This window comes from Alligator sinensis, unplaced genomic scaffold (genome assembly GCF_000455745.1).
Source record: "Alligator sinensis unplaced genomic scaffold, ASM45574v1 scaffold928_1, whole genome shotgun sequence".
Lineage (NCBI taxonomy): Eukaryota > Metazoa > Chordata > Crocodylia > Alligatoridae > Alligator > Alligator sinensis.
Window position 1 is genome coordinate 1,251,278 of NW_005842229.1, and position 23,801 is coordinate 1,275,078.

The 23,801-nt window shown below is 43.5% G+C and overlaps 1 long non-coding RNA gene across 2 annotated transcripts in view; it reads right to left on the reverse strand.

Moving 5' to 3' along the window:
• Positions 1 to 14,857, reverse strand: part of LOC102372567 — an 83,873-nt gene extending 69,016 nt beyond the window's left edge. Inside the window, exons 1-2 of one of the 2 annotated variants that reach the window (XR_324271.1) lie at positions 14,831 to 14,857; positions 11,269 to 11,336 (exon numbers count right to left, since the gene is read on the reverse strand). This is a non-coding gene — a long non-coding RNA (uncharacterized LOC102372567). Of the gene's footprint in view, positions 1 to 11,268; positions 11,337 to 11,440; positions 11,463 to 14,830 lie in introns of those variants that run through there. The other variant, XR_324270.1, reaches the window with a different exon arrangement.
• Between the last annotated feature and the right edge of the window lie 8,944 nt (positions 14,858 to 23,801).

The window sequence follows — 23,801 nt, forward strand, 5'->3', positions numbered from 1 at the left end:
TGGGGGGGGGTGGGGGGGAGGGGCACTGGGAGTGAGCAGGTGCAGGAGCCAGCAGGAACACAGGGCCCACACCGGTGTCCCGGGGCCGGTGCTGGTGGAGCCCAGAGCAGAGTGGCAGGAGCACAGGGTCCCAGCTGGCAGAGGCTCTATGGAGCTGGGCCAGCTCCCCCCTCTCCCTGCTGGTGCAGCCCAGCCCAGCTCCACAGACCCCTGCCAGCCTACACCCTGCTCTGGGCCCCACCAGTGCTAGCCCTGGGACATTGGTCCCAAGATGGTGATCAGGGGACGGAGCACCTGTCAAGGGGCAGAGCTATCCATGCAGCCCTCAACAGCCTACCAAAACTGGGTAAGCGGCCCTCCGCCTGAAATAATTGCCCGCCCCTGCAATAGAACATAATGAGATTTCACACAGTAGGGAAGGTTTGCCTGTATGGATCCATCTGCAGGACTGGGGCCCAAGCTAGTATTAAAGATGGACCAGAACCCAAGTAAACTACAGCATAGTGTAGGGTTATGAAAAAAATGTTGTCTGTTCCTAATTTAATTGGACTGATTCTGTCATGCCCTGAGATACCTCTGCATCTTCAGAGAGAGGTGCTATAAACCTGTGTAACTCATTACATGAATGGAGAGTTTCAGGGACTCAGATCCGATCTGCCTCCTCCATCATTTTGCTTACAAATTGTTTCAATACTTTGGGCACATTTATCTACACATGCACTTTAATGAACATTAGCCTATTTTAATGCACATGAAAGTGTTCCAAAAAACCCATACAAAAAATTAGAACTCTTGGTTCCAAAATGATACCTTTTAGTACACCCACAAAAAACCCATGCTATTAATCCAATGCGCATTAAGGTAAGCTAATGCACATTTTTCTAGTACTTCACAATGGAAGGCACTTTTACATGTCTTGGGGGGAGGGGCCACAACGCTTTCATTAGAGTGGCAAACGCTGCAGCATCTCAGTGTCCCCAAACTTCAAAATGGCAGTGAGGGCACTTGGACTAAAGCTTGTTCAAAGAGCTTTAGTTCAAGCACCCCTGCTGCCATTTTGAAGCGTGGAGACGCTGACACACAAGATGCAGGAGGCTGTTGGAGCACAGTAATTGCCATATTCCAGCAGACTCGATTAATCAATTGAGCCTGCTCCAACACATTGTAATTACAGCCTCCGCGCTCATGTACAGGCACCTAGAGGTACTAGATTTAATGCACATTACCTAAAGCACATTAATTGAATGTACAGATGCACCCTTTGAGATCCTGATGTTGGGTTTTCAGTATTCATGTCATTAAAATGCCTGACATCACCAGTCATGGTCTAAGGCTATCAGAAACTGCACCAAGAAAATGAAAAGCTAGATCCTGCTCTGGAGGACATGCTGCAAATTGGATGGGTGCTTTTATCCAATTTTTTTTCTAATTGATAAATTAGAGCTTGCTTTTTTTTTTAGAAAGTCACTGCTGTGGCAAACCTCCTGCTTTGCCATATGATGCTATTATCCACCAGAACATTTGAGGCCTTTATGATGTAGCAATACCCAGGTTACCATTATTTATTATTCAACTAACAGAGTGCCCATGAGTACTGTCCTAGAAACAGTAAAAACAGTGACCTGAAGAAGAATGCCATACGTTCGAAAGCTTGTCTAATTTTACCACAACTATGCCATTGATGCAATAAATGATATCACCCAAAAAATCCTTGCCTATCACAGAACTAAAAGACAGTTTTGCCTGAAGAGCTTTTGGATATGTTCATAAGCTTCTGAAGTTCCCAGCACAATGAATTGGTGGTTCCACAACACTTTTCTAACCTGGACATTGTAACCAGGATCCATGGTCCATAAAGTGTGAGGAGACCTTGAGTCCTTTCCCTTTTATGACACGCATTTTGAAGCGAGTGGTTTTAAATCCTTCATAGTCATAGATTTCATAGACATCAGGGCTGGAAGGGACCTCGGAAGATCATCAAGTCCAGCCCCCTGCCCAAAGGGCAGGAAGTCAGCTGGGGTCATAGGATCCCAGCAAGATAAGCATCCAGTTTCATCTTGAAGGTGTTCAATGAAGGCGCTTGAACCACCTCTGGTGGCAGGCTGTTCCAGACCTTGGGGGCTCGGACAGGAAAGAAATTCTTCCTTATGTCCAGCCTGAAACGATCTTGAAGTAGTTTGTGACCATTCGACCTCGTCATCCCTTGGGGCGCTCTGGTGAACAAACGTTCCCCCAGATGCAGGTGGTCACCCCTGATAAACTTGTAGGTGGCCATCAGATCACCCCTGAGCCTGCGCTTTTTCAGGCTAAAGAGCCCCAGGGCTCTCAGCCTGTCATCGTAGGGTCTGCTTCCCTGACCTCTGATCATGCGCGTGGCTCTTCTCTGGACTCTCTCAAGCTTCTCCACATCCTTTTTGAATTGTGGAGCCCAAAACTGGACACAGTACTCCAGCTGCGGCCTCATTAAGGCCGAGTACAGGGGGAGAATGACGTCCCGGGATTTGCTTGAGAAGCATCTATGGATGCAAGCCAGCGTTTTGGTCGCTTTACTAGCCGCCGCATCGCATTGCAGGCTCATGTTCATCTTGTGGTCAAAGATGACCCCCAAGTCTCTTTCTTCCATAGTGCTAGCCAACATAGCACTGCTGAGCCTATAAGGATGCTGAGGGTTTTTCTTCCCAAGGTGGAGAACCTTGCATTTATCGGCGTTGAACACCATCAGATTCTCGTCCGCCCACTTGCTGAGCCTGTCCAGGTCAGCCTGGATAACCTGCCTGTCTTCTGGTGTGGATGCTTTGCCCCAAAGTTTGGTGTCATCGGCGAACTTGGCCAGTCCGCTTCTGACTCCAGTGTCCACATCATTAATGAAGATGTTGAACAGTATGGGTCCAAGGACAGAGCCTTGGGGGACCCCACTGGTCACAGGACACCACGATGAGTGACTTCCATCGATTACTACCCTCTGGGTCCAACCCCGGAGCCAATTTTCCAGCCAGCGGATCGTGGAGGACCCAAGGCGACAATTGGCCAGTTTCTCCAAGAGGCGATCATGGGACACCAGATCGAAGGCTTTTTTGAAGTCAAGATATATGACATCAATCTCTTCTCCCTTGTCCAGGTGATAGGTCACCTGGTCGTAGAAGGAAATGAGATTGGTCAAGCAAGACCTACCCGCAACAAACCCGTGCTGGCTATCCCTTAAGATGTTGGCGTCGGCCAGTCCATTAAGGATGGCCTCTTTAATAAACTTTTCTAAGATCTTCCCCGGGATAGAAGTCAGGCTGATGGGCCTATAGTTAGCCGGATCCACTTTCCTCCCTTTCTTGAAGATAGGCACCACATTGGCCTTCTTCCAGTCTTCGGGCACTACACCAGAGCGCCAAGAGTTTTCAAAGATCCGTGCTAGAGGCTGGGCTATGATGCTCGCCAGCTCCTTGAGTACCCTGGGGTGAAGATTGTCAGGGCCAGCTGACTTGAAGGTATCCAGCTTCTCAAGATGTTCCTTCAGAAAGTCAGCATTAATGGAGGGCAGGGGATCACCCTCACCCGGACTTCCCGGCCCTGTAGCGGGCATGGGCGTCCCATGGGACTGATGAAAGACTGACGCAAAGTACCTATTTAATAGGTTAAAAGTATCCTCCTATTTTCTACTCTTCAGAAGAATAATAGTCCAAACCATCTCAAACCTCAAAGAAAAAATTGTGGTTGGTTTCAGTGTTGCTGGGAATCTGAGCATGTTCTGCCATGAATCTACTACTGATAGTTACAGCAGTGCTGGTATCCACTCAGAAAATGGTTTCTTTTCCCCCTCCAAACTGTGCAAGCATTTCTGGAAAACTAAAGTGATGCCATCAAATGCATGCACTGAAGTCAATTAAGAGATGTCAGAAAACTTGAAATTAGACTCAGGAGATAAAATGTTGGGCTGCCTCAGCCTCAGGTTTGCTGGTCATTACATTTTCCTCAGCATATTTGCCAAAACTCAGACTTTCCCAGAACTAAGTACAGATTTGGCCAAGGTTGGTTCTCCACCTCTTTATCATTACCTGAAAGAGAAAAAAGCCAAATACACAGAACTATGGGTTTGGTTTTGGAGTAGTGCAAAAAGTGCTTTTATAATTAAACGTTAGTGCATGAAGGTCTTTTTCATTTCTGACCGCAAATCTAAGTTTGAACAAGACCAGCCATGATGCTGTCACAATTTCATCAACCATAATGAGGAGGTATGTTTCCAGGAGATAAACAAGAGTGAAATTACTTTCCTCAAAATTAAATTAGGGTTGCTCTAGTTTATTCATAGAAGAAGGCAGTTATTGGACCACTTCACTAATGGGAAACAATCACGTGCTGCTAGGAGTACGTGTTCGAGAAGGAGAGCATTGCATCGGATACCTTCTGGGAAGTGAGACTAAATCATGCCAGAAGTTTCCTGAATTAAAAAAAAAATGCAAAATTATTATTCATTTAATTTTCTTTAAGGCAACTACCTCTACCTAGAGCTAGCCTTAGCACAGATTTACCAAACAATCTTCTATGTCCAAACTATGGAGTCTGTCCTGCAGAATTAAACCCCTATAAAGAGGATGGTTCTTAGGGTAAACAAGTTTAACTTGTTTTGAAAGTTGGCATTCACCCCAAATTTAACTGACTCATGTTCTATATGGACATTTGTGCCAGAGTAGCGTTCAATAACTTAATCTGAAGGAAATAGTTAATAGGTGTTATAATGGGTCATGTTAGCCACACAGGCACATTTCTATTTCAGAGCAGCATAGGTTTTCTAATAGTATGTTCCATACTCAATGCACTGTACAAGCAGTAACTAATTATTTCTAGATCTCCATGAGGTAGTTAAATATTATTAATAAAAAATGAATGTTTTTTTCTTTTGCCAAGAATTTCAATGAAGACAAGGGGAAAATGTATAAAATTTTGAAAAACCAAAGACTGTAAAATTCAGTTCAAAAGATTTTGATCTTCAGTTTTTTGACCAAAAAAAATCAAGTTGTCAAGGAAAGTAGTCATTTCAAATGTATATTTTGGTTTGTTCTACATCAGACTATTTGAAGGACCATCATAATATAAACAGAAACACAGCATACAGCAACGCTTTTAGAAGAAGCTGTTACTCTCAGTAAAGTACTTGAGCATTTAAGTACAGCTATATGCATTAAATCTACTCATGCATTATAAGCAATAAAATATTGAAAGAATAAACCCACTTGTTAGAATTTTACAGTATGGATTTTTGTTTGTAGGCATTTAATAGGAAACTAACTCCTGTAAAACATGCCAGCTGAAAGGGTTGTTGCTATTTTTCATAAAAGGATTTTTAAAGATCCTCCAAGCAATAACATCATTACATTTAATTCTGCAGTCAGTTGCTCAAATTCTCTAATGCTTTGACTACAAATGGTTGTCTGTTGTAACTACAGTAGGCTTATTTCATCTTACTGCGCTCTCTATTCAATAGAGCCCTGATCTGTACTATTAAGGACAGTGGGAACTTTAGCACTGACTTCAGTGGTTTTTATTTCAGGTCCTGGCTAGCTTCATAGACGTGAGAATGGTTTGAAGGGGATTAATCTCCTTGCTCTATACCAGCAATGCTCAGCCCTAGCCTATCAGCCAAATCTGGCCTGCAGAGCCCATGGGGCTGGATTCAGGCCATTGCTGCACAGCCAGATTGGTGCCAGGCCATTGCCACATGGCACGTAGTATTAGGTCCACCAGCTGGATCTGGCCCGCAGGTGGACCTGGCATCACCTATCTAGACCATGGGGTGAAAAGTTTGGGCACCACTGCTCTATATAATGACTGGATTAACATAGCCACTTCTTTGCAGTGCACTGGCATCACTAAATACAAGGAAATGGCAGGAATGTTTTATCAAAAGAAAAATCTTTGCTCAGTCATTAATGACGTATATGCTCATTATAAAGTTTCTTGAGATATTCTTGATAAGATATTTCATATTGGTCTACCCTGGGGGGTGCGCAGGCAGGGTCCGGGGCCCTCCCGTGCGCCCTCCCGTGTGAACTCCGCGCTAACTCATGCGCCGGCAGAGAGGAAGAGAGAAATGTAGGGTTATAAGCCTTAGAGAAAGAATACTGCAATTTCCTGCCAGTTAAATCCTGCAGAGGATACAGATACATACAGATCGGCAGATCCCCAAAGGTTAAAATCAGTAAGTATGCTTGTACAGCACATTGACTTGCTCTCTCTCTCTCCCCCTAAGGTTGCTCTAGGAAGCCAAGAATTTTGGATGTTACAGCAAGCCTTGTGTTGTTAACAGAATAATAAGCCTTTGGTGGCTTGGCTTTTAAATGTTTTGAATTCACACCACAAAAGTTTATTAAAGTTTTATGGAGGTTTGAATTCATTTGGAATGGATGTGCACTCTACAGTTTGGGGAGCTGGGCAGGGAAGGGACTATGCAAGAAAATAGGAAGTCCTCTCTGGCCTGGGAGGAATTGTTAGCAACATGGCAGACCAAAACTGGCAGATTTTGCAGAGAATGATGTTTCCAACTTTTAGAAGTATTACTGCTCTCTACTTTAGAGGGAAGATGGTTTCTTATGTGTTCAGCTTCCCTGGTTTTGATTCCTCTCCTAGGTAAAATGTACTACTCTACCTGTGTTTATTTATGAGGGGCACAAAAGCTGGATCTAGATTTCAAATGTTAGCAAAGCTCATGCATACTCAGACCCAGGCTAGGATTCAGATCATCACACAGAAAGCAGGCAGCTGTAAACCAACATTTCTCCAGTACCTGGGGGGGTGTTCAACTTCACAGTTCTTTCTCTGCATCTATAAAGAAACTGTGGAAAAGGATGCAAAATGCAGCCACCCATATGTAACTTTATTGCACAGAGCCTTTTAATAAGGGAGCACTGTATTAACACTAATCAAAACATATCCAGGAGGAGGAGGAGTACTGATATTTCCGATGTCAACTCCAATTAAGGGGAAACAGAAGCCACAGATGAGAAATAAGAAGCATCTGTATGTGCGAGCATATTTAGCTTTGAAGCTGGTGTGGGAATATTGGCGTAAGTCCTTACTTTCCCCAAGTGTTATGTCATCTCGTGTGTAATGTTGACACTTACAAGGATTCCTTATTAAATAATTATTTTACAAACAACAGGGAATAAGTCTGGCCTTTGATATAGACAGGTTACAATCTTGCAAAGATACTATAAGGACCTCCATATTCACTTGAACAGCCTAAGCACATTTAGAGTTGGGCAGGGAAAAAATACAAATATAAAATATATAAAATAAGCCAAAAACACACAGACCAAAACCCATGACATGGCACAGTTTTTCTCCATAAAAATAGAAGTTACCACAGAATAAATGATGCTGCATCCCTCTCAGATTCGGTGAAATCTGAATTTTATGCAAGTCTCAACTATAAACACTTCTTTTATTTTAAAGCCAGGATCCTGTGTAGGACTCACAAATGCCTTATTAACTCGACTGCCTACAAATCATGCAACTGCCTGTAACTCAAGCCATCCATTGTACCCACCACTGCTTTGCCCACAGAACTGTGGTAGTTTAAGACTCTGTTAAATATAAGGCTCCAAACTATTAATATTTGCTCCCGTCCTTAACAGAAAAAATAAATCCCCTGGTCATTTGCTTCCTGATGGCCAGCCCAGCACATTATTGCCAGCTAGCATTAAAGAGAATGCTCTCATCTGTCTAAACCCAAGGTCTGACCTCCACATAGATGCAGGGGGTGCAGCTGCACAGTTATGGCAGTAAAGTGGCAGAGGGATTAAGCAATGGCTTCAGAGGTATGAATTTAAGCCCTGTCCTGGACTTGTGCCAAATGCCACCTTCAGTTGACCCAGCTGTACGTAGGCACCTGGTTATTTGGGTTGTGGGGATCAAAGATAGCTGGCTGTGGTACTAGCCCCAAAATTCCCTTTTGTGCTGTTGGCTGCAGAAGTGGGCTTGAAGTATTCTAGCCCTCTAGGCTGCTACACCCAGCAGGATCTCTACAAATGTTAGGGCACGTGGGTTTGCTAGCCCTGGGGACTAGCAGCATCCTGTAACATTTCACACCCTTGCTGTCAAGCATTCAGCATTCCCTACCACTGGACAGCATCTCTGCCCAGGGTGCCCAAATTGCTAGTTACGTCTCTAGGTGCCAGTGTACAACTAGATGCCTGATACCCCCCAGATTTGCTTGTACTTGCACCTTCTGAGTCAAAGAATTACCCTTGTTGATCAAGTAACCACCAACAGCAAACCTATAGCTTATCGACAGACCTACATCATATTCATCTTCACTCTGTAGTTGCTGGGAGAGGGTATACAGGCTGTATTTTAAGGCTGTGTTTTAAGAGTCTGTGCAATGATTTGTCCCCAAGATTACAATTAGAATTCAATTAGCATGCTGGTCCCTGGAAAAGTACAATAAACAGGAGAACTATAGCACAGTAACACAATAAAGCAGGAGATGCATTTCTCAAAATACGAACATGAACTGCATTACACGTGCCAAATCTTGGCTGACTTTTGTCTGAACAGAGTGCATGGAATCAGTGCTCAGACTTATTTTAGAACTAGCCCCGAGACCTGAAATCAGGATCAGGAGTGGATCTGGTGCCATTTCCGGTTGGTCTCTGCTTCCAGAGAAAGCTTTGTGGAGAGACAAGGACATTAAGCTCTTATAATATTTTGCAGCACATTTGGGAATTGTCTTCTGCCTGCAGTTTTGAGCATGCAGACATAAAGGAACAAATTCATCCCCAGCGTAATTTCTCTCAATTTCAGTGAGGTTACACCAGGGATTAATTTGGCATCAACATTTTACTTTACTGTCCCTTTCACTAAGACATGTTTCCAATCTGTCTCAATCTGAGCATCTGTTATAAATGGATTCAGGGTGAATGACTTCTTTAAAAAAATTGCATAAAAAAGGAAACGGCGTTAATTTAATTTGTTTTCAAAAAATTGCCAGTCCTGTATATGCTTAAAGCAAATGAGGCATTAAAGCTGTGAAAATGCATTGAGGCCCTGCTACAGTACTTCCTTAAGTAGAAGGAGAATAGGAAAGGCCCCTTTCATACTGTCACATTGTCTTTTAAAACTGTTAGGTGTTTGGCTCCAGAGTTCTAGCTATTGGCACAGTATGGGGTTACCAAGGGCACTCAGGGACAAACAATTTAAAACTTTTACATAAATCCAAAACACAAAGACTCTTTTTATCTCAGTGCTGAAAGGAGTAAAATTGTGCCTCTTTCCCACCCGCCTCCCTCCCAAACGCCTGCTGCTGTGGTGCAAGCCAGGTAATCAAAGCACACTGGTATGATGGCAGGGTAGGATCAAATAGACAGATGGATGCTGACAGAAAGAAGAAATCACTGCAGATTTCCCTTCTGAACTTGTGTGGTGCAAGGGGAGGAACTTCTCCCTTAACAACATCATCTTGCTCTTGGAGCAAAAAAGGCCTCTGCTGTTAGTTACACCTGAGACAAATGGCAACTCAGCTTCTCCAGGTTTACACAATCTCCCAGCATTTGGGCCATTGCTAGCCCTGTCCTGGGCTATGTCACCTTACTCGCTTACTGTATTTTAAACAAAGCAAGCTAACAAAATAACCCATTTTCCTTTTAAAAAACAGAGAGAGAGAGAGAGAGAGAATCTAGTAGAAAAGTAAAAGAGAGAAGAGATTTTTCCAAACTCCAGGCTGGTGGGGAAGAATAAAGGCTTAAATGGCTGAAAGTCTGTAGAACGTTTTTATAAAACAGTTATTTTTTCCCCAACAATGCTACTCTGTCCCTGACATGAATCAAAAATGTCACAAGGCAGTTTGGCGAAGCTGGACTTGAATGCTGGGTATTGAGCTGCAGCAGCTGCAGGCAGACTTTGTGGTTAACCCTGTGAGACTTTCACTGCTACAGCTGGCTTCGATTCTGTCACTGCATGCTTGCAGCCTCTCGTTCTGACTGCTTGCTGCTGCTAAATATAATCCTGGCCTTATCTATATACAGTGTCTTCGCTTCCTTCCACCACAACATCACAGGCGTGGTTTAAGGGTATGCTAGAGTGGATACTGAAGTGTGAACTACAAAAATCAAACCTGTGTAAGGCCCTAACCATAACCATTGCAAAAGTGCATTTGCATTTTATGTGTTTTGAAAGCTTACCAGCCAAGTTACCTGAATTCAGCCTTGGTTTTTTTGGCTCTCTCCAGGGAGGGTCAATTCACATCACAATTTTTTCAGTACTGTAAAGAACACCCATTAAGGTCTGGTCTCAACCAACAATATCAGAAATCCACCACCCTTGTCTTATAACTCAGAACATTAAGGTTGACTAACGTCTTGCATTTTACTTCTGTATTGTCCAGTACTCTGCCAGTAGGAGAACAACTAAATTTGTCAGGACACCCAAAACCACAGAGTATGCAAACCTATCAATAGAACTAGGCAAAATATGCAAAGATATGTTTAACAAAAAACAATGTGAATGGTTTTGCTTTTCCAACCATTCCGAGACATTTTCAAGTTTTCGAAATGTTTGGCCAAAGCCCAAATTATTTTCAGTTTTTAATACTTCAAGTCCCTTTTTTTTCTTTTTGTTCCTGCTCTTCCACCCTCCCCCTATAGGAAACTCAGGGACACAGAGAAAAAGAGAGAGAAACATACATTCAGAAAATGACGACACCAGTCATTTTGCATGAAAAGATCATTTTTTAAAAACGAAAGACGTTTCAGATGAAAAACTCTAGGCATCACCTCTATCATGACATATGAATTCTGAGCACAGGCCATGTCTAAAGCAAAAAACGTATTGGTAAATAGATTCAAAATTGCTTTAGTGACATGGGCCCAGACTGCTAATGTAGACACAATTACAGTGTTTTAAATCATGTTCAAAGTGATTTAGCTTAACACAGTAAGATGCAGGCATCCATGTGAGGCCTTTGCACCAGAGCAATTAGATTGATTTTTAATTAGACTAGCTATACAGGTATTGGCCGCTGCCAGAGGCAGGATGACAAACTAGAGGAACCCCTAGAAACATGGTTAAAAATACTCTAAGCAGAACCAGTGTTCAGGACAGATAAATACACCTAAAACCTAAACTGAAATACTTTTATTTTAATTGTATATATAAAAGTATTCACATATTGGGTGAAATTGTACTTGGTTGCATCACCATATCGCTACAGTAGTACCTCAGCACATCAGGATTTCTTTAGTTCCCTATCAGTGATTTAAGGGCCAAGAGCTGATCATTCCCTACCTGAGCTATTCCTTGGTAATTATTCAAGAGTCCCGATCCAGTCTTCTTTTGGAGATAGGTTTGGGCTTCTATGAAAGCAGAAGACAGTCAACCCTCAAAAGCAACATAAAAAAAAAATAAAAACAATGGATCTCCAGAAGTCTTTTGCCCCTGCAAAGGTGCTCACACTCACCTTACCTCCCCTATGGGCTCTTGGCTAGCACAGGAGCTCTGCTGAGAGTAGCTCCCTTAAAGCCTCATTCCCTTCATGCACCACTCTCTATACCTCCCCTTCCTAGGACAGTCAACCCCATTGAAAATACTATCTTTCCAGCATGTACACAATGGCTATCTGTTATAAATATCCTCTTGAAGATTCACATCTGGATGAAACTAAGGGCAGTTTGGGCACACCTCTTAGACAATGAGGTATTTGAGATCTGTGTTAACAGCACAGAGAGGTAGTTAGCTGTGTTAGTCTCAAGTCAGACACAAGGTAGGGCAGAGGTAGCACCTTAGGTCATTTTACATCTGCTCCAGGACACGGCGCTGGGCACTTTAATTAGCGAGCTGCGCTAATTAAGAGTGCCCGTACGTCACGTGCATTGGTGTCCCTGCAGTGAAAGCTCATCGAATGTGTTTTATTTCAAAGCACCCTGCCATCATTTTTTCAGCGCAGGGACGCTGATACACATGACGCGGAAAGCTGCCGGAGCGTGTCAATTTTCGTGCTCCAACAGACTCACTGGATTCCAGCACTTCGGAGCAGGCTCCCCACACGTCTGTAGGAGCATAACAAACACCCCCATTTAGTGGTATTTTTAAAATACAGAGGCATGCAAAAAAAAACCCTATTAAGTGCCAATACACTTCAGTTGGTTGGAAGAAGGAACACTGTGTGTGGGTTGGCCTGACAGACAGGAATGCAATAGAGGGCAGGATGAACATCTCCCCTCAGCCACCCACCCACCCCCTTACCAATCCTCTGCTCTACCTGACAGTGATTTAGCCTGGAGCATACCTAAGGGCTACAGCACACACTGCCCAAGAGAAGCAAAGCAACGTGAACGGCATTATTGCATCATTAGGACACAATTGGTACTAATCTCCCCAAATTCAGCTGGAGAATGTAAGCGGCTGGAAAAGAGGCTGCCTTTGAAAAAGAGAAATCAGGGTTGGATTTAGACCACCTGTCATCCTTCCCCCCCTACCTCCCTCCACAGTGAGAAGTGGGGGAGGGCACGGGTAGTAGAAGCGCCTTTCCTGCTTCTAATGCCAGCCTCCGAATGACAGCAGCAGGCCTGTTTTAATGAGCCCTGGCAAAGAGTGCCAATTCTTGTTCACACGCAAGACAGAAAAAAAAGAGAGAGAGAAAGAGAGAGAAGGAGAGAGGGAAATAATGAAAGCAAAAGGAACGCTGGGTGGTGAGCGAAGGTGGAACGTGGGGCTATTGAAAAGGGTGCAGCTTTATCCCGAACAGGCAAAACAAACACAAAGTGCCTGCCAGGTGAGGCATCAGGGAGCTGGGTCTCCAGCCAGGACTCAGTCAACACCACTAGAAAACACAGAGGAGGGGGGTGTTTCTTTAGGACTAGCGTTGATAGCAAAGGGATCAGGTGGAATCAAAAGGACAACTTGCTTTATTGAAGGGCTTTAAAGTTGAGAAGAAAGCTTACCAACCTGCTGAGGGAAGCAATAGAGGGTTTGGCACCCTTATTCACAGAACCCTTCCCCAACCTGCACCTCACCTCCTCATCATACATGCACAAAATGAGCCCAGGCCATCAGGCCATGTTCCAGACCAGGCCTGTATCAGCCAAGGGAAAGCTTGGAGCAGAACGCGCAGGGAATACCAAGCAATGACACAAAGACCCAGAAAATAGTGGCTTGGGATGCCCCCCACACACACCCTCCCTTCCTAATGGTGGCCTGGCAAATGTCATTTCACAGTTTATAAACACTTCCAGAGATGAAGTTTTGTGCAGCACTAGGTGGCATATTTCAGATAAGGGAGATCCTGACTATTCGTGGTCTTAAAACTTCCCATGGCATTTTTCAAAAAAGAGCAAGGGTGTTAACTCTGTAAACCTGGCCAACTTCCAGTTAAAGTAGCTGCATTTTGCCAGCATGAATTCCCCCAGCCATTTCCATCAAATACATTATTCTCCTTTGCTTTCTCTCCAACACTGATGCATAGTGTTTCTGTGCACTGTGTACCATCTAACATGAAACCCCCCAAGGGGGTGGATACATGCATGTTTGTAGGTGCAAAACGTCAGAGAAGCAAAAATCCACACCTCATTCCAAGTGAGTGAGGGGAAACAACATTTATAGTCATAAGAATAGCTTGTGGATACTTATGAATATATTATTAATCATTAAGCACAGCAGGGATATCAATGTCATCAGCAGAGCAATGAAAGGGCTTCCTGCTGAGAATGAAAGAGTGAACATGTGACAATTAAGTGGTCCCGCTTGGTCCAGTTGTCAGCACTGACAGGCTCCCTCAGCCTCAATTCTCTGTGAGCTGTTGAAAAATGTTATTTAAAAAGAATGCCTCCTTAACTGTTTTCCTGTTTCCGTAAGATGAGTTCCTGAAGCCAGAACTGCCTAGTTGTTACACATGTGCAGAGCCTAGCACATGTGTAACATTTTTTTGACTAACATAAGAGTGAAAGTAAAGTTGTAGTATTATCATTCAATAAAGCTGAGAAAAATCCTTGCAGCCTTAAAAGGATCACTTGTTTTGGTTAGCATCACTTTAGACGTAGAAAAGTTTGCTAGAAAAACTATACCAAGTAAACCCTCCTTGTGTGGATACAGCTTACACCAGTCAATGTTTGCTGAGTAAAATATTTGTACCAGCAAAGGGACTTTTGAAAAAGAAAAAAAAAAAAAAGCTGCATGTAACAGTATTGCTTTTGCTAGAATGGAAATGCCGCTGTAAGAAAAAAAAATCATATCCCTAACCAAAATTATAATTCTCTCCTTTATGTCCAATTTTGCAAACATTTACAACTTTTAAACACCCCTTAAAGTCAGTGGGATGACTTATAATAGTTCAGTTCAGTAAGGACTTCTGCACTGGAGGCTTTAAATGTACAGTATTTATGGATGACAGCAAAAACATCTGTAGCAACTTTGGAAAAAAGACACTTTATTTCACCCCTAACATAGCTGCACTTCAGTGATGGATGAAATTACCTCAATAGATATACATACACACATATGCTAATAATGCATTTCAGGGTCTTGTTCTTTTCAATGAAACTTCAGCAGTTCAGATTTTTGTATTTTACGTTTGATCATTTTTTCCCTTTACACCCCCACCCCCTTTTATTTATTTACTTACTATTTTGGTATACATTTGACATTTAAGCATTTGCATGAAAGCTTCTGAGCACCCATTTGAAATGTTATTTCAGTGAAGAACCATTTTTGCTATCACATACAATGTTTTGAAATCTTACACGTGTTACTGAAAAAAGTACTGTTTCCTAAAGACAAGGTCTGGGGCTGTACCTAGCATTAAACCAGATATTTTTCATGCAATTTCAATGAAAAAAAGATTAGCACTTCTCACCCAGTTCTGATTAATGACTCAAGGCCTAATCCTGGGAGGTAATGAGCTCAGGCAATCATTACTGTAAAAAAAATCAGAGTTGTAGGGGTCAGGACGAATAAGATCAGTTTTGACGCTGTGTGTGATTCTGACAATGAATCTAGTTTCAGCAATTTGGCTCTATGGAAGCGCAGAAGCAGAGCCAATTGGAAGCCCATGATTATAGTCACATTTGTTTGCAAAACAGGCGAATTTGAGCATGGGTCTTGGCACATGGAAAATTCTTACAGTTTGCCTCTAAATATGTTATGTGTAAGGAGGAAACTGTGATGTTGGGTGTAGTTGTGAGTTCTCTGGGGCAGGACCATGTTTTTCTTCTATGCGTAGACATCATCTATAACAGTGAGGCCCAGTTCCCTGACTAGGGCTCTTAGGTAGTACCACATTACAAATTATAAAAGGGAGGAAATCATAGACCTATTGAAGTGACTGACCAAACTGCCATTGTCTTAATAAGGTCAAGATTCCACCCCAAGTATTTCCCAAAGTCCTATTAAATTATTTCTATTTTATTTATGAAGCTTTTTGAATTTTACAGACAGCATTTGCTTATACTGCCAGCTGACCAGGAAACAACTTTTTAAAAGATTAGGTTTCATCCCCTTCTTTGTTACAGAGAAATTAATCCTGAAATATATATTTTTAAGGGAACAGGGACCAAAAAAGCAATGTGGTTTTGCTTACTTTTTACCTTAGCTTGGTCAAGTTTAGTCTTCCTTAGGATTTTATTTTTCTGAGCCCCTGAATGATAGATTCTCACCCTTCCAGGTTAAATCCTTGGCTTCCTTGTCTGAAACTGTTCTTGTTTGGAGGGTTGGGATTAAAAAAAGGAGAATTTTATGGAGTAACAGGTTCTCACAGATGGGATTATGATAATTAAGGCCCTGCTCCTGCAGGTACTTCTTTGCTTCATGTCCTTGTGGCAAGGAATGTAGCAGAATTCACATATTAATTGGAATCTGACAGGGCTACATCCCAAGCACTTCTGCTATGGCTTCACATTTGCAACCTCTGGGCTGCCAACTGTGCACCTTAGCTCCTGCACCATCCCAGTTCCCTGCAGGTACTTAGGGTTAAAGTAGTTTTACATACCTTAGCAGTTCTGCAATGTAACTTAGGGTATAATAGGATCCAGGCCTTAATAAATCGATGTTTGTATAGTGCTTTTAAAAGATAAAGTGCAATCCTGCAACTGATTCTCCAAATATAGGTGACTTCCATGAACTTCCAAGCTACAGAGATTTGCTTACACAGCAGGATCTGGCAGGTATATGCCTCTTTTGGGGCTATATTCTGCCCATAGAGCAGGGTTGCTTTGCATTTTACAAACAGCATGATCTGGTGGTAAAACTGCTTCAGATGGGCAGAAGAAAATAATCCCTGCCCTCCCATCATGATCCATCCACTGCTGCTTCTCGTTCTACCATTACTGGTGGCTATGAAACACTTGTCCTAGGAAACATTTTTTTTCATAGCCTCAGAGATCACAAAGGCCCAATGCTGCCAGTGGGCCTGTGCTCTCTGAGGCTATGAAACACTTGTCCTAGGAAACATTTTTTTTCATAGCCTCAGAGATCACAAAGGCCCAATGCTGCCAGTGGGCCTGTGCTCTCTGAGGCTATGAAACACTTGTCCTAGGAAACATTTTTTTTCATAGCCTCAGAGATCACAAAGGCCCAATGCTGCCAGTGGGCCTGTGCTCTCTGAGGCTATGAAACACTTGTCCTAGGAAACATTTTTTTTCATAGCCTCAGAGATCACAAAGGCCCAATGCTGCCAGTGGGCCTGTGCTCTCTGAGGCTATGAAACACTTGTCCTAGGAAACATTTTTTTTCATAGCCTCAGAGATCACAAAGGCCCAATGCTGCCAGTGGGCCTGTGCTCTCTGAGGCTATGAAACACTTGTCCCAGGAAACATTTTTTTTGCTTAATGCATTTTTAGCCCAATGGCATAAAAGCAGCTTTGAGGCTGTCCTAACACAGTTCTCAGGTTGTGCTATGAACAAATTAGCACCAGGAAAGTGTAAAGGAGAGCTTTATGCCTCCTTTCTATAGACCCACCCCTGAGCCACATGCTGTTCAGTCAAAGTCCAAGAGCTGTCTCTGCACTTTGAAAACATAGTGCAAACATTTCAGTAATATACACTTCACAACACCTTGGCAATACAGGGTGACATTCAGAGTTCCCTCTAAGGTGCACACGTGCATGGCCGTACACAGGTAAAAGTTTGGCTGCACACAAACTTTTTCAGGCCCTGCACTTGCCAGGAATGGAGCTGGGCTGCAGCGTGGGACACTTAGTAAAGGTAAGCTCCTCCCCCAGGTGGAGGCAGGGGCTGGCATAGGCTCTACTGGCTCTGGGGAACTGCTCCACTCCCCCGCATCGCCTAGGGGAGCAAGGACACACGTGGAGTCAGGGTCGGGGAGTGTAGCATTTTCCAGAGCCGGCAGAGCCTGCGGAGCAGTTTCCCGGAGCTGGAGGAGCCTCACTCAGGGCAGGCACTGGCTCCTCCCCGAAGTGAGGCAAAGCAGGGATGGAGGCTGGGGCGGGGGTCCCACACTCAGGAGGTGCCTTATGATACCACCCCCAAGCCTTATGGGCTAGATGCGTGACTCCAAACCACCCCTTTATCATGCCCCATACCTTGCAGATAATATGTAGACACTGTCTTCTCGTGTTGAGGCCTCAGTTTAGTTCGGCCTTGGTTACTACACCCTCTGGCACTGGGCTCTCTGCAGCCCCTGTCACTGCGCCCCAATGAGGCCTCCTCCTCCCCCCCAGTAGCCTCAGTCGGGTCCACTGGTTTAAATAACAAAAAGCACAAGCCCCTGGGCTACAACACAACAATAACATAGGGTCCACACCCTACCCCTTTTAAGAAGGCAAGCTTCTCTCTCAATTGAATGGGCCTCCTCCCCAACAGCACTTATGAGCTCCTATAGCCCCTTAATCCTGCCAGCTTCAAAACAGGCAGTTAAGCATCTCCAAGTAGCTTCCTTCATGAGATCTCCTTGCCCCTTGGCTGCTACCAGAGAACTAACCCTCTAGTTCCAGCCCTGGGGTTTATATGTGCCCAGGGCCCTGCCTTCTTCCGGTCAGCTGACCGGGTGCAGGTTCCCTTGTTAGCCTGCTGCCACAGTAACCTGCACCTGTGGGGTTTCTGCCTGGCTGCTGGGGCCCTCTCCCTAGGCAGTTTCTGCCCTTTGAGGAGCAGGCACATTAGTACCCTGCAACACTCACCAAGGAAGGAAATCAGTGAGAGAGATGGACAAAAAAACTCAGACCTCCTACCTTCTTACGCTATAATTAACCACAATACCACATTCTACCCTTTCCACATGATAAAATAGCATCCATAGACCCCAGCCACAGTTGGGACTCCATTGAGCACAGTATAAGCACATACAAAGCACAGTATAAGCACATACAAAGACATGATCTTAGTCTCAAAAAGTTTTCATACTTGTGATAAAAAACATTGACCACGGGACTTTCATTCCTATCCTTGTGTGCTGCTTGTACTGCAGCATGTGACAGCTGCCAAGAATGGAAGACAAGCATCTACAATGATATGTTGAGAACAATATAGAGCCTTTTCTTCTGGTATTGTTGATGCCATCACCTGCATCATGGAAGACAGTAGCATGTAAATGCAGGTCAGTTAAGGAGGAATTGACTCTCAGGCATTTTATTTTCAGGTGTACACTTGTAAATGCAATGTTTATACATACAGTATTGCTTCTCCAGGGCTGCCCCATGCATTTAGTACAGTAGGAGTTTATCTATTTTTACTGTTGGACTGAGATGCTGCTGAAATAGGACCTGTGACATTTTATTATTACTTACATATACCTGATAATATATACTTATAGGTATATACCTGTAGTTGTACCTGAAGGTATTCATCGGAATTCAAACCCTATTTTACTCGCTCTTATACAAATGCAGTTGAAGACAAGACCTGATCTGAAGACCTTCCACCTAAGCAGACAACAAGGAATATGAGATGGAAGAAAAAAGGTAAGCAAAGTGATCCAGCTGATGTATGGTATTGTGACAGTGGTAGCGTTTTTGTAGAGCTCACATTCCAATTAAGGGAAGGAATCGCTGCTTCTGGTGGGGGGGAGGATGGAGTGGTCTCAGTTTCTGTCAGTAGAGGGGGGTAGCATCAGGGACTCTCCATATGGCCATCCTGTCACTTCTCCCTTCTTGTTAGTCTCAGAGGATTTTGATTCACTTCAGGCAACGTGTTTCCTTCACCATTTCCATTTATCTGCCCTGCAGTTCCAGGCTCCCATCTCTCCTCCCATTTTGCTGGGCCTGAATTTAGACAGCAAGGGGAACGTGCATTATTTTCTTCTGAAGTATATTGCAAGACCCTTTTCTGTCCCTTTCACCACCCACTGCAATATTTATTCCAGAGTCTTAGCAGCAGAAGTGCATCCCCCCTGAACCACTGCGACCAGCTGAGTCGCGCAGCACATTCCACAGTTCATTGTCCCACTGTCGTTGTCCTGGTTTTATTTCTGCAGCATGATCACAACAGCACTTTTCATCCTCTAAATGTCCCACACGAATGGGAGCACAAGTCAAACAAAAGCTACAACTGCTCTGTTTACTATAGAGAAAGACTGCTGGACTCCAATGAAAGGACAGGAAGCTGCTGTTTTCACTGTAACTTGTTGGTAAAACAGTGAATAGTCCAGTCATAGCTCACAAAGGCTTTCTTTTTTTTTTTTTACATGGAAGAGCCTTATGTAGAGGGGAGTTGAGTAGTTATCAACAACCCATGAAATGGGGGCATCAGCAAGTTTATCTCTTTTGATTGTTCTTTGAGGGACAGTTAAAATGAAACCCATCAGGCGTATCCCCACAAGGAGGAACATGCGTTTCCCTGGGGACAAACAGCAGCAGTACAATATGTGCCGCTGCTACTTGTCCCCAGGGAACGCCCATGCACACGTGCTCTGGTGCGTGGCACATTGCTCTGGGTGGAGTAGGGGAGGCTGGGGTCAGCACCTAGACTGGCCCCCACAGCCCTACCTAGGATCTAGGGGGCCTCTGGGAGCTGCAGCCGTGGGGGTCCAGCAGCAGGGAGCCTGGCTGTCAGCCAAAGTATAGCTCTGGCCTGCCAGGCTCTGATTTCAAGCTACACACACTGCCACTACATGAGCTGCCCTGATCTTCTTAGGTGCTCGTTTTTTTGACATCGGAAACCCCCCACCCACATGCTGCAAATTAGCAGCACAGGAAATGCCCACATGTGCGGCGTGTGCAGCATGCAGTGCCACAGATAGGTCTGCAGTGCCACATACACACTCATCCGGATACTCCCAATCATGTGCAAAAACTCACCAATGGAAACAGACAAGTCACTAAGAAAAAGTAATGCATGGCCGATAGATTTCCAGTCGCATTTATTCAGCTTCTTTATCATTGTTTGGTTTGGGTTAGGGATTGTGGAGTAATGGATTGGAAAGAAAGAACAGGCTGCACAGCTAACTTACACCTTTGCAATGGGCCCCGAGGCAGGGGCACTGCATACCCATGCAGTCCCAAAAAACACAATGTGAATCTCAATTCTTTATCTGCTCCTCACTTTCTCTGTGGAGGATTGGAAGGAATTTGCTTCACCCCTTTTCATAGAGCCATTTACTCCTTTCCTAGGGGAACAGAGTCAAGACCCTTCCCTCTCTCCCCCACCCCCATACACACTTATCAGTGGAGAGTATCAGGTGTGTAGCTCCTGCTCTCCCCACTACAGATGCAGGTGCAATCTGAGTAGCCTTACTTGGCATGGCAGCAACATCAAAGAGGCCTTACTCCCTCCTTCCTTCCCTGCATGGCCAAACAAGAGCTATGACAATCTAGCCCTGAGGGCCTTATTAGAAATACTACACGTGGTGTTTGCACGAGCAGGCCCCTGCTAAGGGATATTTGGAACACTTTGTGATACTGTCTACATAACGATACCTATGCAAGCAACGTTTCATGTACCATATTATTGTGTACACAGCACCACAGACCATGCACTGTGCTCTGTAGAACATAGAATGAGACATGGCCAGTATATTTCATATGTACTTACGCGCCATCTCTTTTACTTTTCAGGTGGTTGGGAATGCAATTTATCAGTGACATTTATTATTTAAAGTAGAATTAATCCCATGAAGAATTAAAATACAGTATGTGTCTATTCCTACTGATATTAATGAGAATGTTGCTATTGATTTAAATAGGGGTGGGAGTAAGCTGTATATTATTACCTAAATGTTTTGAGTGACATGAATCTTTGTACGGGTGATATCTGTGTATCTGGCTTGAATATTACATATAATACACCTGCATATAAAACTATATGCAAGGACATCTACGAATTGTATATGCATCTATACAGCAGTCACGCCAGTAAAAATTAAAATGTTGTCATATAAATAAAGCCTTGCATTTTGCAAACACGAGAAGCTAAAATCTTTTGATCTCCCAAGTCTCCTTTCCAATGTCCTACATATAACATTTAAGATTGCAAATCTAACATGAGGCTTAATGCAGGGGAAACTGTGATTCTCCTAGAAGGCTCAAAGGAAAATTCAGGATTATATTAAAGACTTGAGGTTAGTTATTAGTAATGCCGTTCTTCAAAGGACTATAGAAACTGGGAGGACTGATGTCATGGGAGAGCCCAATAATGATGAAAATGTTTTTTAAAAGTTAACCCTTTCTTTTGCTGCTCTTCAATAGCAATGAAAAGTGGTGATAAGATGTTTTCCTGTCTGCTCTGTGATTTAAGAATGCCCCCTCATGCTTATCATGTGCAAGTAGTCTGATTTTTCTTTTAAAGTTGTTTTTAAAACCCATACTACAATGAAGGTGTAAAGCTAATGTAAAGAACAGCCTAGTCAGCTCCAAGAAGATGATGCAGGACTTAACAGAAGGAGCTATTCTCCCCATCAACTGATCATTGTACATGATACAGATGCTAAGCTCTTCCTGGCTGTTTCTAGCCTCTGTTATAAAGTTAACTTTCTTCATTTCCACTTATGTCATGGATTTCTTTTTGTCTTTTGGGTTGTTTTTTTTCCATGTGAGGACTATTGACTCTGCTTGCTGATATTAGCTTAGATTCCAAAGCAAAAATGGGGGTATTTATGCTGTTTGTCCATATTACAAGCCCAGTTTAATGCTTGAAAAGCTCTTGATACATGTTACTCTGCTGACTGCCTGCAGCCTCATACGCAGCATCCTTGCACAGGTTATTACTGTTACCAGCATGATATCCAAGCATGGAGGTGTTCAGTTAGGGGGCTTATACAGGCAAACATGAGGATTTTGTGCCTGCTCTCAGCATGCCCTTCTCTGACTTCTGCTTACAGAACCCAAGCTCCCCCACCTGAGTGTTGTGACATATGCCTATGCATATACTCAGCCAGAATGCAGCCCTGGTCCTATTTATTCTTTTAATAAGAAATGACAGGCCAGTGCCTTAATCTGTTAGGGTGGCTTGTATCAGTAATAAAGAATATGTAAAGAGTGACTCACTTCAGATAAAACACACAGGATTCTTTTATTTTACTTGCAATGAAAAGTGTTACTTCTGCAAGTCATTACTTTCTAATTCTATAATTACTGGATATGGCAAAACACTTGAGGTTTTTCATTAAATAATCTCATAAACCAAAATGATCATTTTCAATTACTCTTCTAAAAGATATAATTGGATCTAATTTCTACTGGGGCTCGTCTACACATAGTTATTCTGGAAAAACTCTATCCCAGAATAACTCCATATGTGATTATTCCAGAATAAGAATATCCATTCGTGGAGTTAATCAAAAACACTTAGTTACTATACTTTAGTATGGATTCAGTCCTGATGCTCAGACATAAGTAGAACTGTAACTAGAAAAGAATTAGAACCCAAGTCTAACTATATACAGAAATGGCTTTTTCTCATTTACAAAATAGGATGCTTGTATACACAGAGCTGTGTGTGTGTGTGTACAAGTACACCAAGTTTTTACCTGGACAGCTAACTATGGAATAAAGCCCAAACGATGTTAATTAATTCATCACAGCTGCCCTACCCTCTTTTGGGTAGGGGAAAGATAAGTGTGCATGTTGTTGGGCTGGGGAGCTCAGCATAATGAGGTATGAGGCATGATATATTATTTCAACAAAGTTTCCTCTACTGAACCTATAACCTTCTGAGGAATCAGCGTATAAAAAAATCTTTCCAGGGTTCAAATTACACTTTGACTCTTGGGGTCTGCAAAAAAAATTAAACTGGTTCATTGATTAACAAGTCCAACTAAGTGAAGGAGCAATCCGATCAGAGACCCTTCCCCCTCCTCCAGTTATGATTTTCAAATCTTACAGAGGGGGCCTCATCTCTTATGGGAAGGCTCAGCCCCCCTAAGCTTCCCCTTAATTCGCACCCTGCTTCTTTCACCCATGCACCTAAATGCCCACATATGTAAGGCGCAACGAAAAAGGATGCGATCAGTTCCACTGAACTGATTCACATGCATTCTGACTCTGATAAAGCTCACTCTCCTTGACATTCACCAGGAGGCTGTGTTTTGGGTCCATCAAACCAGGCCTGTGTGCTTTAAGCTTCTTGGCTAGGGACAGACATTCAAAAAGCCTGAGCCTGAATTGATTCAATCTTTGCAGGTTAGTCTAACCTGGCTAGGCTGAACTGTTTTGAAACCGGACAGACATTCTCTCTGGACTGAGGAAATTCAGGCACATGCCTGCAGTAGCTCAGGCTAGAAGCCCGGGGGTGCTAGAGCAGCCCTCCCTTCCCTTCTGCAGGGAGCTGAGCTGAACGGGGCATGGCCAGGCCCTGGCAGAACTCTCTCATTAGGGAGGTCTGCCTGCAGGGTCCCAGGCTTTTCCTTGCTGGCTGCTCAAGGGGTGGGAGTGTTGCCA